Source organism: Chenopodium album, chromosome 10 (genome assembly GCF_948465745.1).
Source record: "Chenopodium album chromosome 10, dcCheAlbu1.1, whole genome shotgun sequence".
NCBI classification, from domain to species: Eukaryota; Viridiplantae; Streptophyta; class Magnoliopsida; order Caryophyllales; family Amaranthaceae; genus Chenopodium; species Chenopodium album.
The window spans coordinates 12635299-12647989 of record NC_137843.1 but is presented as its reverse complement, the minus strand read 5'-3'; the positions used below and the strand labels follow the sequence as shown (position 1 = coordinate 12647989).

At 35.5% G+C, this 12691-nt stretch overlaps 1 long non-coding RNA gene across 2 annotated transcripts; it reads left to right on the top strand.

Annotated features, from left to right (window-relative positions):
• Window positions 1–6464: 6464 nt before the first annotated feature.
• On the top strand, window positions 6465–12342 carry LOC145563593 (uncharacterized). Of its 2 annotated transcripts, none has more exons than XR_014094562.1 (5): window positions 6465–6574; window positions 6719–6744; window positions 8858–8921; window positions 10095–10178; window positions 12167–12342. It is a non-coding gene; the product is annotated as an uncharacterized LOC145563593 (long non-coding RNA). The 2 variants fall into 2 exon arrangements; XR_014094563.1 differs by having other exon boundaries at window positions 6480–6574; window positions 8834–8921.
• Window positions 12343–12691: the final 349 nt, after the last annotated feature.

Below are 12691 nucleotides of genomic sequence, written 5' to 3'. Positions count from 1 at the left end.
CTAAAGTTTAAGGATAAGGTTTAGTTAAAAAAGGTCCATGGTTATCAGTCCGGATGCATCGCGCGGAAGCCTTACCTTTGAAAGGGTTGGCGCGTATGAATGGGACCTCGCAAGTTAAACTTGCTTCCATGGTTTGGTGAATTCACAAACTCGGATGTACCCGTCGTTGCCATGAGTGTTCGATTGGATAGATGGAGCGTGAATTCCCAGAGGGTTATGGCCATATGTAGAACACATATGGGTTCAGAAAAGTGAGAAAAACTCAATCAGGAAGTAGAATCGAGCAAACAGTACTAGAACTGGTCAAAGCAAGAAGGTAGATTTCTTGCTCGGTATTGGAAAAACCTAGCGCAAGATAACAGAGCCTGTCGCAAGACGATGACTCTGTCACCACGCGACATTGTGTCACACTACGACGGACACTGTTTTCTCAGCGCCAGTTCCTACATGCCTCAGCAGCTTTCTGTTCTTAGAATTTTCCAGTTTTTCGTAGCGTTATTTTGATCCTAGTTGTGAAAGATATTTCCCAAATTTCCTACGTGTAAAAATCCTATGTTTTTTACGCATTACGGATGGTCTTTCCAATGCGGACGTTTTTTATGTATATGCCAATAATGTCAATCAAAATTACGCACATGAATATTTATAACGTTTCGAGTCTCATCCACTCATTCTAAATTATTGCCAAAATAAATTTTAAGAATTAAAATAGAAATCCTCCCCAGTGGAGTCGCCAAAAACTATAGGGAATAATTTCAAGCATCCCACACTTGAGCCCCATTGTGATCATACACTTAAGTATGGTGCGTCCAAAGGGAAGGAGGCTAGAGTAAAAGAGTCGCCAACAAGTTTTAGGAACTTGTATACCGTTCAAAGGGTGAAGGTTACACCCCTTCACGATCCATGAGATCGCTAACTCCATAGCGGTCCTGAACCATGACTGGATATACCGGGATGAAGGTACAAATCCAACCTAAAAGAGATTGAACCTGCCCTAAAAATAGGGCTCTACTTTATTCTTCTCACATTCATGTGTGCTTTCTAACTAACATACAATCAATATATTAATCCTAAACCTGTTTAATCTATTTTGGTTGAATATTAATGCACAAACAAATCTATTATTGGCGATCACTTGAATTATAATCATATTAGCCTAAACAAGATTAATAATTATCTTATTAAGCGTGATTTTCAAGTACAAATTTCCTTTAATCTTGCAAGAGATGGCGTGATCAAGAAATAACAATAAATATATCAAGCAACATAACAATATTGATACAACAAATCATCATCATCATAATATTCTCAATCTCAAAGCATAATATTATTAGCAAGATCCTAGGCATGATACTAACAAGATTAATAACAAATCCTAGCATGTAACAAAACAATAAAGATCAAAGCTTTAACCCTAACATGCTAGAAGAAAATACAAAGCAACCTAAACATGATACTAGAAAGCAATAAATAACATCCTAACATGATACTAGGAATTAAAATAATATAAACACGCTTTCTATATCAAAAGAATAATTAAGTAATAAAATACTTACTTTGATACCTCGTATCACTTTCTATCAAAACAATACACACGTTAGTAAGTTCAATGAAAATATTAAATTAAACAATTAATTTAAATAATTAAAATAGGGATTTAGGACCAAACCCTCAGAAATTATCAACCTTTCATTTCTAGGGTGAAGGCAACTTCGAGCTTGGTAAGTGTGTCTAGAGCTTGTGAATGTGGTATTGTGTTTGTAAAAAGGCTTGGCTTAGAAAGAGGGAGAAAGAATAAGCTATTAGCTTGAGATAGAGAGAAAGATGATTGCTGATTATTGTGAATGATTGTTGATTGTTTGTTAATATTTAAAACGGGAAATACGACCATATTTATAGTGAAAATAGCCCGAAAACGATCAGAAAAAGATGGAATCCTATTAGGAGTAAAACTGCCTCTGTCGCAGAACGACAGAGTCTAGCGCGATGCGACAGAACTGTCGCTGTGCGACAGGCTTGTCGTTCAGCGCCAGCTTTTTCATACCGCGCTGATCTACACGTTTTTCTAAAAACCTGTACGGAATCCTTAATCTAATTAAATTCGATTAACAACGTCCGTACTTATCTTCTGAAAATCATATTTAATCTCTTTAAAACACTTGTTTTAATCCAAATAGAATTCTTATTTTCATAAAAGATATAATTATTATTCTTAATCCTATTAGAACTCAAAACAACCTCCTAGATTATTCTAGAAGATTAAAATCAATCCTAATAATTTTAGGAATTTTAATTAATGGGCCCTCCACTAGATCATTAGGCCATAAAACCATTTCAGGCCCAATTTAGTATTTTGGCCATAACTTCCTCGTTATTCATCGGAATTGGGTTAATAATATATCGTTGGAAAGCTATTTTTGAGACCAATCCAACTACACTATTATTGGACCCTTATCATGGACCAAACTAAATTGGATTGGACATTTTTAATAAATAGAGTTCATTTTCGAAAACAGAAAGCAGAGTTATTTTTATTAAAACAGCCGCATCACAAGACTTTTCACACTTTCACTTCGATCGAATAATCAAATGACGTGAAAGGTACTCATCACTGGGTTTGATTTTAGGGGATACATAATTAGGTGTCTACACCCCTACAACCCCAAGAGAAACAAGAAACCGAGATTGAATCAATGGAACGAAGAGCCGGATATTTTGCAAATAGAAGCTGGGAAACCAACAACTAAGGACACTGAATAAGCCGCCAACTCTGCTTAGCCTACAGGGAAGAGTTAAAAGAGGCAATACTGCGAATTCCCAATCCTCCTAAACCCTTTGGAAGATGGAGCAACGACGAAGAACGAAGAGCTAATCCTTGATTAGAAGAAGAAGACTTCCACCAAAACCTGGCTAACAAATTGTCCATTCTAGAACATATAGAATCAGGAATTTTGAATACAGACAAAATATGATTAAAGGAGGCAATTAGCACTGAGTTGATAATAACAAATTTCGCCGCCGGCGAAAGCTGTAGAGCTGCAATGAATTTAGTGTGAGCTCACCTGAGCCTACTTTTGTTGCTGTTATGGTGACACATACTAAGACGGTCGAACAACAATTGGCTGAAATGAGCAGTATCCTTGAACAGCTAAAGAAAGATGGGGAGGAAAAAGACGCTCAAATCAGACAGCAAAATGAACAAATTGCTGCTTTGACAAAGAAGCTTGAGAAAAAATCGATTGAGACTGAAAGTGATGACAGCTCAGATGGTAACACTAAATCGATGGAATTAAAGCCAAATGGGTCACAAAATTTAATCACTGCTGAACAAGTTCAAGCTATGATAGCTAATGCTGTCAAGAGCCAACTTGGAGGAGGAGGTTCGTATAATAACCGGCGTTATGTGAAGCCTTACACTAGGAGGATAGATGAGCTGAAAATGTCGTTTGGATACCAACCTCCAAAATTTCAACTTTTCGATGGAAAGGGTAACCCAAAACAACATGTTGCACACATTATAGAGACGTGCAGCAATGGTGGTACCAAGGGTGACTTGCTTGTAAAACAATTCATTCGTTTTCTTAAGGGAACCGCTTTTGACTGGTACACCAACTTAGAGGCTGAGTCCATTGACAGTTGGGATCGAATGGAAATGGAGTTTTTGGGGCGGTTCTTTAGCACTGAGTGCGTCGTTAGCATGACTGAGCTAACTCAAACTGCGCAATGGGATGAAGAGCCAGTCATTAATTACATCAACCGCTGGCGCGCTCTAAGTTTGGAATGTAAGGATCGACTGACTGAAACCTCTGCCATAGAGATGTGCATTAATGGGATGAGTTGGGAACTACATTACATCCTAAAGGGTATCAAACCAGGATCTTTTCAAGAGTTGGCGACGAGAGCTCATGACATGGAACTCTCGATCACCTACAACAAGAAGAAGAAGGGGCTTGCTTCGGAAGCCAAGAAAGAAAAGAAGGAGTATTATAAAAATGACAAGTCCTCCAAAAGTTCAACTAAGGAGACGTTGTCTGTGACTACCTCTTCTGCACCCATCAAGATTTCAGGGAAGAAGAAAGAAGAAAGTAAGGGTTCATCTTTGAGATTTGTCAAGAAAGATAAACCCACTTTGAAAGAGCTTCAAGCTAAGAAGTACCCTTTCCCAGACTCTGACTTGACTAGCATGCTAGACAAATTGCTTGAAAACAAAATCATCGAGTTGTCAGAGTCAAAGCGCCCTGAGCAAATGAACAAGACATCCGATCCCAATTATTGTCCGTATCATAGGTTGATCAGTCATCCTATTGAAAAGTGTATAACACTTAAGGAGAAAATTATGCAATTGGCGAAGGATGGGACAATCGAGCTAGATGTCGACGAGCCAGTGACATCAAATCATGCCTCAGTAGCTACTGAACCATCATTTCAGGCTCAAACTTTGCAATTTGGAATTTTGGAGCCAGTAATCATACTTGTGGAGAGTCAACCCATTCAACATGAAGTCTCATTCCAAGTTGAACACCAAACAAATGCCCCTAAACCACATGTTAACTCCCAAGATGAAGATGATGATGAAGGGTGGACATTGGTGACAAGGAGAAGGCCAAGGAAACAAGTGCATGCTCCTAAACCACAACCTTTATATCGTAGAAAAAAGCAACAAAAAAAGAGAAAACCCAAGCCTTCAAAAGGAAAAAAGAAATCAAAGGAGGCCAGCAAGCACAAGGTCCTCCCTATAGATTTTCTTGATCAAGAGCCGTTGTCTCCCATAATTTTGGAGGAATATTTCCCGGAAGACTATTTTACTGTGGTTACGGCGAATACAGTTTCCTTTGTAGAGAGTGAAGAAGAACAATTTGATGATGAAACATCAATAGAATCAACTTTACAACAATCAGAGGTGGTAGTAGACCCAAAAATATCTACTGTCTTAGATGCTTTTCCTTCACGCATGGGATGGAGGCAAATTTTTCATTTGCCTAAAGAGATGTGTCAAGAGTTATCTCTTGCACTTCAACACCCAGAGTTGTATGCCGATAAGGTAAAAAATGCTGGAGAACCTGCGGAGGATACCACAAAATGTGTGTCATGCAACGCGGCCTTAGCTTTCACAAATGATAACTTGTTCATGGGGTCAAAACCCCACAATAGACCCTTGTTTGTGTCGGGGTACGTTCGCGAACCAAAAGTGAGTCGCAATTTAGTTGATGGTGGATCCGCTGTCAACATCATGCCAAAATCCACTATGACAGAGTTAGGAATCAAGATGGATGAACTATCTAACAGTCGCATAGTGATCCAAGGATTTTACCTTGACAGTCAGCGTGCAATAGGCATAATACGTCTAGAACTCACAATGGGAGAGTTAACTTCATCGACTCTCTTTCATGTGATTGACACAAAGACTTCATACAAAATGTTGTTAGGACGCCCTTGGTTGCATGAGAATGGTGTTGTTGCATCGACCCTCCATCAACGTCTTAAGTACTATCGTGGGGGCGAAAAGAAGATAAATGGTGATGTCAAACCCTTTAGCAAAGCAGATTCTTACTTTGCTGACGCCAAGTTTTTTGAGGAAGAAGAGGCGTCAAGTGAGATATTACCTTCGCAAGTCCTTTCAACGGGAAAAAGAGAAGTTAAGGAGAGCATTGCTTTGATTTCAAATGCCAAAAAGACATCTTCTATTGAAATAAAGCATCAACCAAAGGTAGAAGTAGACGAAAAGAGTGTCTCTCATCTTGTCGTAAAAGAAAAGCCAAAGTTGTCAACTCCTATTTTGCGATACATCTCAAAATCACGTCGCAAAGAGGGAGAATCACCCTTTGAGTGCCGAGAGGTTAACCTTGATGCAAAGCTAGCAAAACCAATTGATGACACTACTCTCCAAAACTTGAAGAGTAAAACAACTGTACCATTGGGTAAAGGCGCGCAAAGCCAAATTTCTAAGTTATCAATAGAGTCGTCTAAGGCAAAAGAGCCTAACAAAGCAAAGTTCGGCCAAAATGCATACAAGCTACTGGCAAAGTCGGGATATGACTTTGAAAACCCAACACCCATGGGTAAAGTCATAGACATTAAACCCAACGGACTCAATGATACTCAGAAAAAACTGCTTGACACTACTACAAAAGAGTGAGTTTTGGACGCAATTGGTTCGACGCTGTTGAAGGGGCGTCAGTCTATAATTTTTGGTTCCGTCTTTTTGCGACGCTTTTTGTAGTCGAAAATTTTCTCGACACTTAAAAGCGTCGAGAAACTCACGTGCTATGCACGTGAGTAAGGTTGCCCGCAATTTTGAATTTTTTTAATGAAATAATTAGCGGGTTCGTCTTTTTTCACCCTCAGCTCAGTCGAATAAGTTCCCAATTAAACGTCTTCAAAAAAGAAAAAAAAAAAGAAAAAGGTTCCCAATTAAACTGCCCATATTCTGTTCTGCTCTCCTCCAAATTTGGACTCCATCATCACTTTCATCAGCGACAAAAAAAATCTCACATTTTAGGTTAATTTCTGGGTTTTCCTTGCTAAATTTCAAGGAATTTGGGGTTTTGTGGCTCGTCACTTTCATAAATTTGAGGTATTAATTTATAATTTGCTGAACAATATTGTTGCTAGGTATATATCTCTATCGTTTTTGGCATATAATATATCACAATTCTCTAAATTTTCGTTAAAATTGGGAATTATTTGTTTGCATGTCTTCGATTTTGCGTTGGTGAAGAACAAGAATCAATCTCTTATTGCGAGGTAATTTTTTGCCCTTAATTAGATAAATTAATTTCTTTTTATGTTGTTTTTTCGTGAATTCTGTTTTAAAATCCAATTTTTCATGTTTTTTTTTCATATTGTTTTTTGGTTTTTGTTTTGATTTTTATGGCGTTTTAGGGTTTTAGTTTGGAATGTTATGGGTTTTTTATATGAATATTATAGGCTTTGAATTTTCTGGTTTTTGATATGAATTTTGTAGGCTTTGAATTTTATGGGTTTTTGATATATATGAATTTTCTGGTTTTTGATATGAAATTTGTAGGCTTTGAATTTTATGGGTTTTTGATATGAATTTTATGGGTTTTTGATATGAATTTTCTTGTTTTTCTATGGTGATTTTGTGGCTGATGATTGCATTCTGTCCTCACATGCTCTACTCTTAGAAGCAATACTCATTCCCTTATAAATCATTAGACAACACCCCCAATACTCACGGCCTGCTGCTGATGAATCAGTATAAGTTTGTTTGTTCGTTATTATGATATGTACGTATAGAGCCAAGGCAGCAGTGTGAACTGGATATGATCCTAGATTTGGGAGCTGTTGATGAATTAAGTCTTGTTGTTAACAATGTACGTATTGTTGTTTTCTTTTGAGGTGTGGGAGCCATAGCAGGTAATCTCATATAAATAATGTACTCTATATATAAGAGGAGGACAGTGAGATTGATTTTGGGACAGTGAATTTGGTCTAATATTGGGCTTTATCTCAGAGTCAAACTTTATGATTTCCCCCTTAAATATGCTATATTAATTGGAAGTTGAAACACAGTAGTTTTTACATGGACTGTATCTAGCAATATCCTTTGTCTTTAGTTTCCCCAATTCCATTTTTTCCACCTAATGTGGTTCCTATCGTTCTTTTTTCCTTTTCCTCTCAGCTTCCCCATCTGGGTGCTCAGTTATTTAAGATTTGATCACTTTGTTTTTCTTCTATCATATTTTGATATTCTCAGTTTATTCGTTATTGTATTGTAGGAAAAATAGAGTTTGACTCGTTGCTTTTCCCTTCTTACACATGCATATTGCATGATGTTTGGGAATCATTGTAGTCTTTACAAGGACCCCTTCAATTCCTTACCCCATGAATTTTGTTACTTTCAGTGCCAATCTCCGCATTGTGCATATTTTGTCTAGCTGGACAATTTACACTCGGGTATCACATCTTGCTCAAAGGATATACACCTTTTTCTTTGTGAGTGACGAATTAGAATTAAGATTTGATAAAAGATCTATACATAGGATCCATGACACTCCATCAGTAAAACAATGTGGCAGCAATGGGCACATGCCCATAGATTATCCAAAACTGCTTTAATTCTCTGATATTCAGGATTCTTTGTTATGGATGACTTATTTGTCTGTATAAAATAAATGAAGTATCTGAATAGATTTATAATTTAGATAGTGAATGAAAGTAGCTAATTTCTGTGTGTTCTGCCTAATTTTTTAATCATGATAGAACTAAATGTATAGCTGAGTTTACTATTATTTGGTACTTGTGGCTTTTCATTAAATGTGAGGCTTTCATTTATCTTTTTGAAAGATCTCTTGATGTATAGATATTGCAACTTTTGCACTTTTGACATCAAACATTTCTATTCAACCTCATATCGCGGTTATATAGAAGAAAATATATACTACGTAGTTATGTGGGGTCTTGTTGATTTGTCTTGGTATACACTTTCATTTTGTTTTAGGAGGGTAAAAATAATTCCAACAAATAGACACGTTGATAAGGATACCAATCTGAAACACTAATGTTGGCTACAATCTGATCACTACTGCCTCCCCTAGCCTAGTTCTCTTTCATTGCCTATATTTTTTTAGCTCTTATTTTGGATCAAGAATCTGAAATATTGACAATTGCTCGGTGATGACAATTGCCTCTTAGTGGTAAAAGTAAGCAATGTATGAATTTACATGATTGACAGAAATTTATGTGCAGAAAGCTTACTTCTAAGGTGGAACACTGTTAAATAACTTGTCATAAATGATTTGCATAATATTTAAACAACTCTATGATGTTTGGAGGGAAGCATGAGGCTAAAATTTTTCTTTATAAACAGATTTTTCCTTTGATGTTGCTGCAGCTGTAGATTTCTGGTTGAGAGTTACATTTCGCTTGTGGTTTTAGACAAGCCAAAGTTTATTAAGGTACGATTTTCATTGCATCAAACATCGATATATTCATAATCTTGTCTGATTTTGTTATGGTTGAGTAAAGTCTCAATTTTATACATTTTATATTTAGTCTAAATATGGAGTCCTAGTAGACTCCTACTGTTGTCTAGCAAAGATAGATTACCAAAATGGATGTGTGTGAGTTAGTTGGATTTGAATAGCTTCGTGCCTCAACTTTCCTTTTTTTGTTCACTATTGTATTGGTGCCTTGGTGCCTTTTTTTGTTCACTCCGGATTGGCGAGATGACATTGATTTTGATGACAAGGAGGAGGTTCTAACCATAGGTAAATGTTTTGTATTCAAAGTTGTCTGCTGATGCTTGATGTTGTTGTGGTGTGATCCTGCCCTATTGCTGCTGCTTGTTATTGTGGGGGGAGGGGGAGGGGGGCTAGCTTGTGTTATACGTGTTATACATGCATATGTATTTTAAATATCATTGTCAAACTTGTTCTAAATTTGGATATATGGAATTGTTTATATCTTGAAACTTGTATTGAGCTGCATAATTAATTGTGTTATACGTGTTATGTGCTAATGTCATGTTTGTTTGGTTTTTATTTTTATTTTTATATTTTTTTTCCTTACTTCATCATGAGATCAGATTTTGAGACACACATATGATATGTGTAGCATGCTTTCTTTTTTGATTCAGTACATGCTAATTGTGTTATACGTGATTCAGTACATCTGATTTCAGTTCTGGATTTCAGTTTTGATTTCAGCTCTGAACATCAGAAATGAATTCTAGAACTGAAATCAGAACTGAAAATCAAATCTGATTTCAGTTCTGGATATCAGTTTTGATTTCAGCTCTGATCATCAGAAATGAATTCTAGAACTGAAATCAGAACTGAAATTCAAATCTGAATTCAGTTCTGGATTTCAGTTTTGATTTCAGCTCTGATCATCAGAAATGAATTCTAGAACTGATATCAGAACTGAAATTCAAATCTGAATTCAGTTTTGGAATTCAGCTCTGAACATCAGAACTGAATTACAGAACTGAAATCAGAACTGAAATTCAAATCTGAATTCAGTTTTGGAATTCAGTTTTGAATTCAGCTCTGAACATCAGAACTGAATTACAGAACTGAAATTAGAACTGAAATTCAAATCTTAAAGCGCTTGTTGGACAATTTTCTCAGATTGTAGGTGCAGTTCGTCAAGGGAATGCATCTCCGGGTCTTCTAGACAAAGCATCTGAATTCTTAGGAAAGGCAAAACATCAGGTAACAAACTGATCTGAAGTTCAGAAATGGAAATCAGAACTTCAATCCAAAAATGCTTGTGTATGTGTGAAATTCAAAGCTTGTGTGTGTGTGTGTGAAAGTCAGAGCTTGTGTGAATGCTTGCTTGTGATGTGTGTGTGTGTGTGTGTGTGTGTGTGTGTGTGTGAGTGTGCCTTGCTCCCCTGCTACTGCTTGTCTGACCTGCTCCCCTGCTGCTTTTATTCTGCTTGTCTGCCCTGCTCCCCTGCTACTTGCTGTATTGTGTAGTAAGTTGTTGTATTGTGTATTGTAACTTGCTGTTTACTATATATTCTTAACAATTTCAGAATTGAAATCCAGAACTAAAAATTGTTGATTATTTGATTATTAGTAGTGCATAATCGACCTATAAATTGTTGTATCGCCTTATGAAATTGGTTAAATTGCCTTGTTAAATCAAAAGTTTTTTTGTTTCAATTCTCCCTTGTCATCAAGATTTGTTTTTGAAATTTCATCGCATTAGCTGTATGTTTTTGCTACCCTCTCTTGCTTTATATACTGTATTTGATTCATATACTATGATGTTTGAATGTTACAATTGCATTAATCTGTGTATGTTTGGATGTTCAGTGTGATTTTTGGGGATCCTTATTTTTGAACTCTTTAATTTCTTGTAATTTGAGAGCTTGAAAGCTATATTTGAGTATGATAGCAAAAAATAAATAAAATTTTATTGCTTAAGCTTGCTGTGCACATTCTCTGAAGCTGGTGTTCTGTTCAAATTGATTTTTGTGGAGTAGTATAGTTTTGTGATTTGAAAACAATTAAGATCTGGGTTTTGGTTTAATTGCAAGAAGTTCATCATTTTGTTTGGCTATTAAAATTTTGAGTTTTAATCTGGGGTTTTGGTTTTTTATGGCAAGATGTTTATCTGGCAATTATACTGAGTTCTGAACTGGGGTTGTTTGAATTATACTGAGTTCTGAACTGGGGTTGTTGTAGACTGCTAGTATGGCTGGGATGCTTCAAAAATGTTCCTGGTATTTTTTGACATTCCTATGTGCATATATCAAGTTTTGAGTGTGACCACTGACAGAGTATTTTTGAAGTATGTCAGGCAAACTGTAATATTAAGTTTTGACCAAGTATATCCTGCTATTGATTGAAGGACTTAACCTCTGAATAACATGTATTAATAATTAGCATTTCACTCATCTTATGTAAATTGCTTTTTTGGGATAAGTTGGAATAAATAAATAATTATTTTAACTTTTTAGCTCGTTTAAGGGCTATCTTGAGGAGTGTCATCATTTGGGAATTATGAAATACAACATCAAAAATTATGATCATCTGAATTAATCATTCGTTTCCAATAATTATCAGTTAACATTCTTCCTTTTCATATATATCACAATCCCATAAAATTCAAAGCCTACTGTGATGTGCTATTTCTTAATGTGATAAATGAAAAGGAAAAGTTTCTGTTACACTCTTCTTTCTCCTTAATGTGCTATTTCCTACTGTGATGCCATGCTTTTCACATATAGAGAAATGCAGAGTATTAGTTTTTGTTCATTTGTTTTTTAGACATTATGTTTGATGCCATGCTGTAATACCTAATATGTGAAAAGCTCTTTGCTGCTTCTTTTCTTTATAATTTTCTAATAAAGACCATAGTCCATAGGTTACTTTGGCTGCGCTTCTGAAAAACATCATCAGCTAATTGCCCTGTATAAGGCTTAGGTTGGTAATTTATGAGTGTTAATTTATGACATCATTTCTTAATTAGAGTAATCTACTACAGTTTCCTGCTTTTACATTCCTTGTGAAAAATTGTTGATACCCAATATAATTCTTTATTTTGTTAGCAACTGGGATAGTTTTGGACTGAGAAAGTGATGTGTGTGTGTGTATAAGCCAATATAATTTTGAGCTTGTGTGTGTGTGTGTGTAAGGCTATATTGTGTAATGTACTAATTTATACTTTGTTTTTTTTTTTTTTTTTTAAGATTGGAAAAGGCAATGTAGGAGCAACAAGAGAATAGGTCGAGACACTTGAGCATCAAAACAAGCGACTATATCTATCTATTTTGGTTTTTAGTCTTATTTATATTAGTGATGTATTTATTTAGGGACAAGCTACTATAATATGCGACTTTTTTTTTATTTTAGTTAATTGTGTTGATGTTTTCTTTTATTTATAAATTTGGTAATTGTTAGCAACATACTCTTATTATTGTTGATTAATTATTGTTTTTTATTTAATCTGATCTAAACTTGTTATATTGAATATTTGTTTATTTTAATTTTAATGTTATTAATTTAATTTATCATAAATTTAAATAACTATATTGTATATGATGGTAATAATTTAATAAAAGGAAAAAAAAGAAAAAAAAAAGCTTAAAAAATAAATCTAGACGCTTTTTAATGTCTACATAATTGCACATTTTCAAATTTCAAAGACTTTCCCGCCATACCATAGGCTAACACGAATAAACGCAAGACAACAAAAAGCGTCGCAAAATTTGATT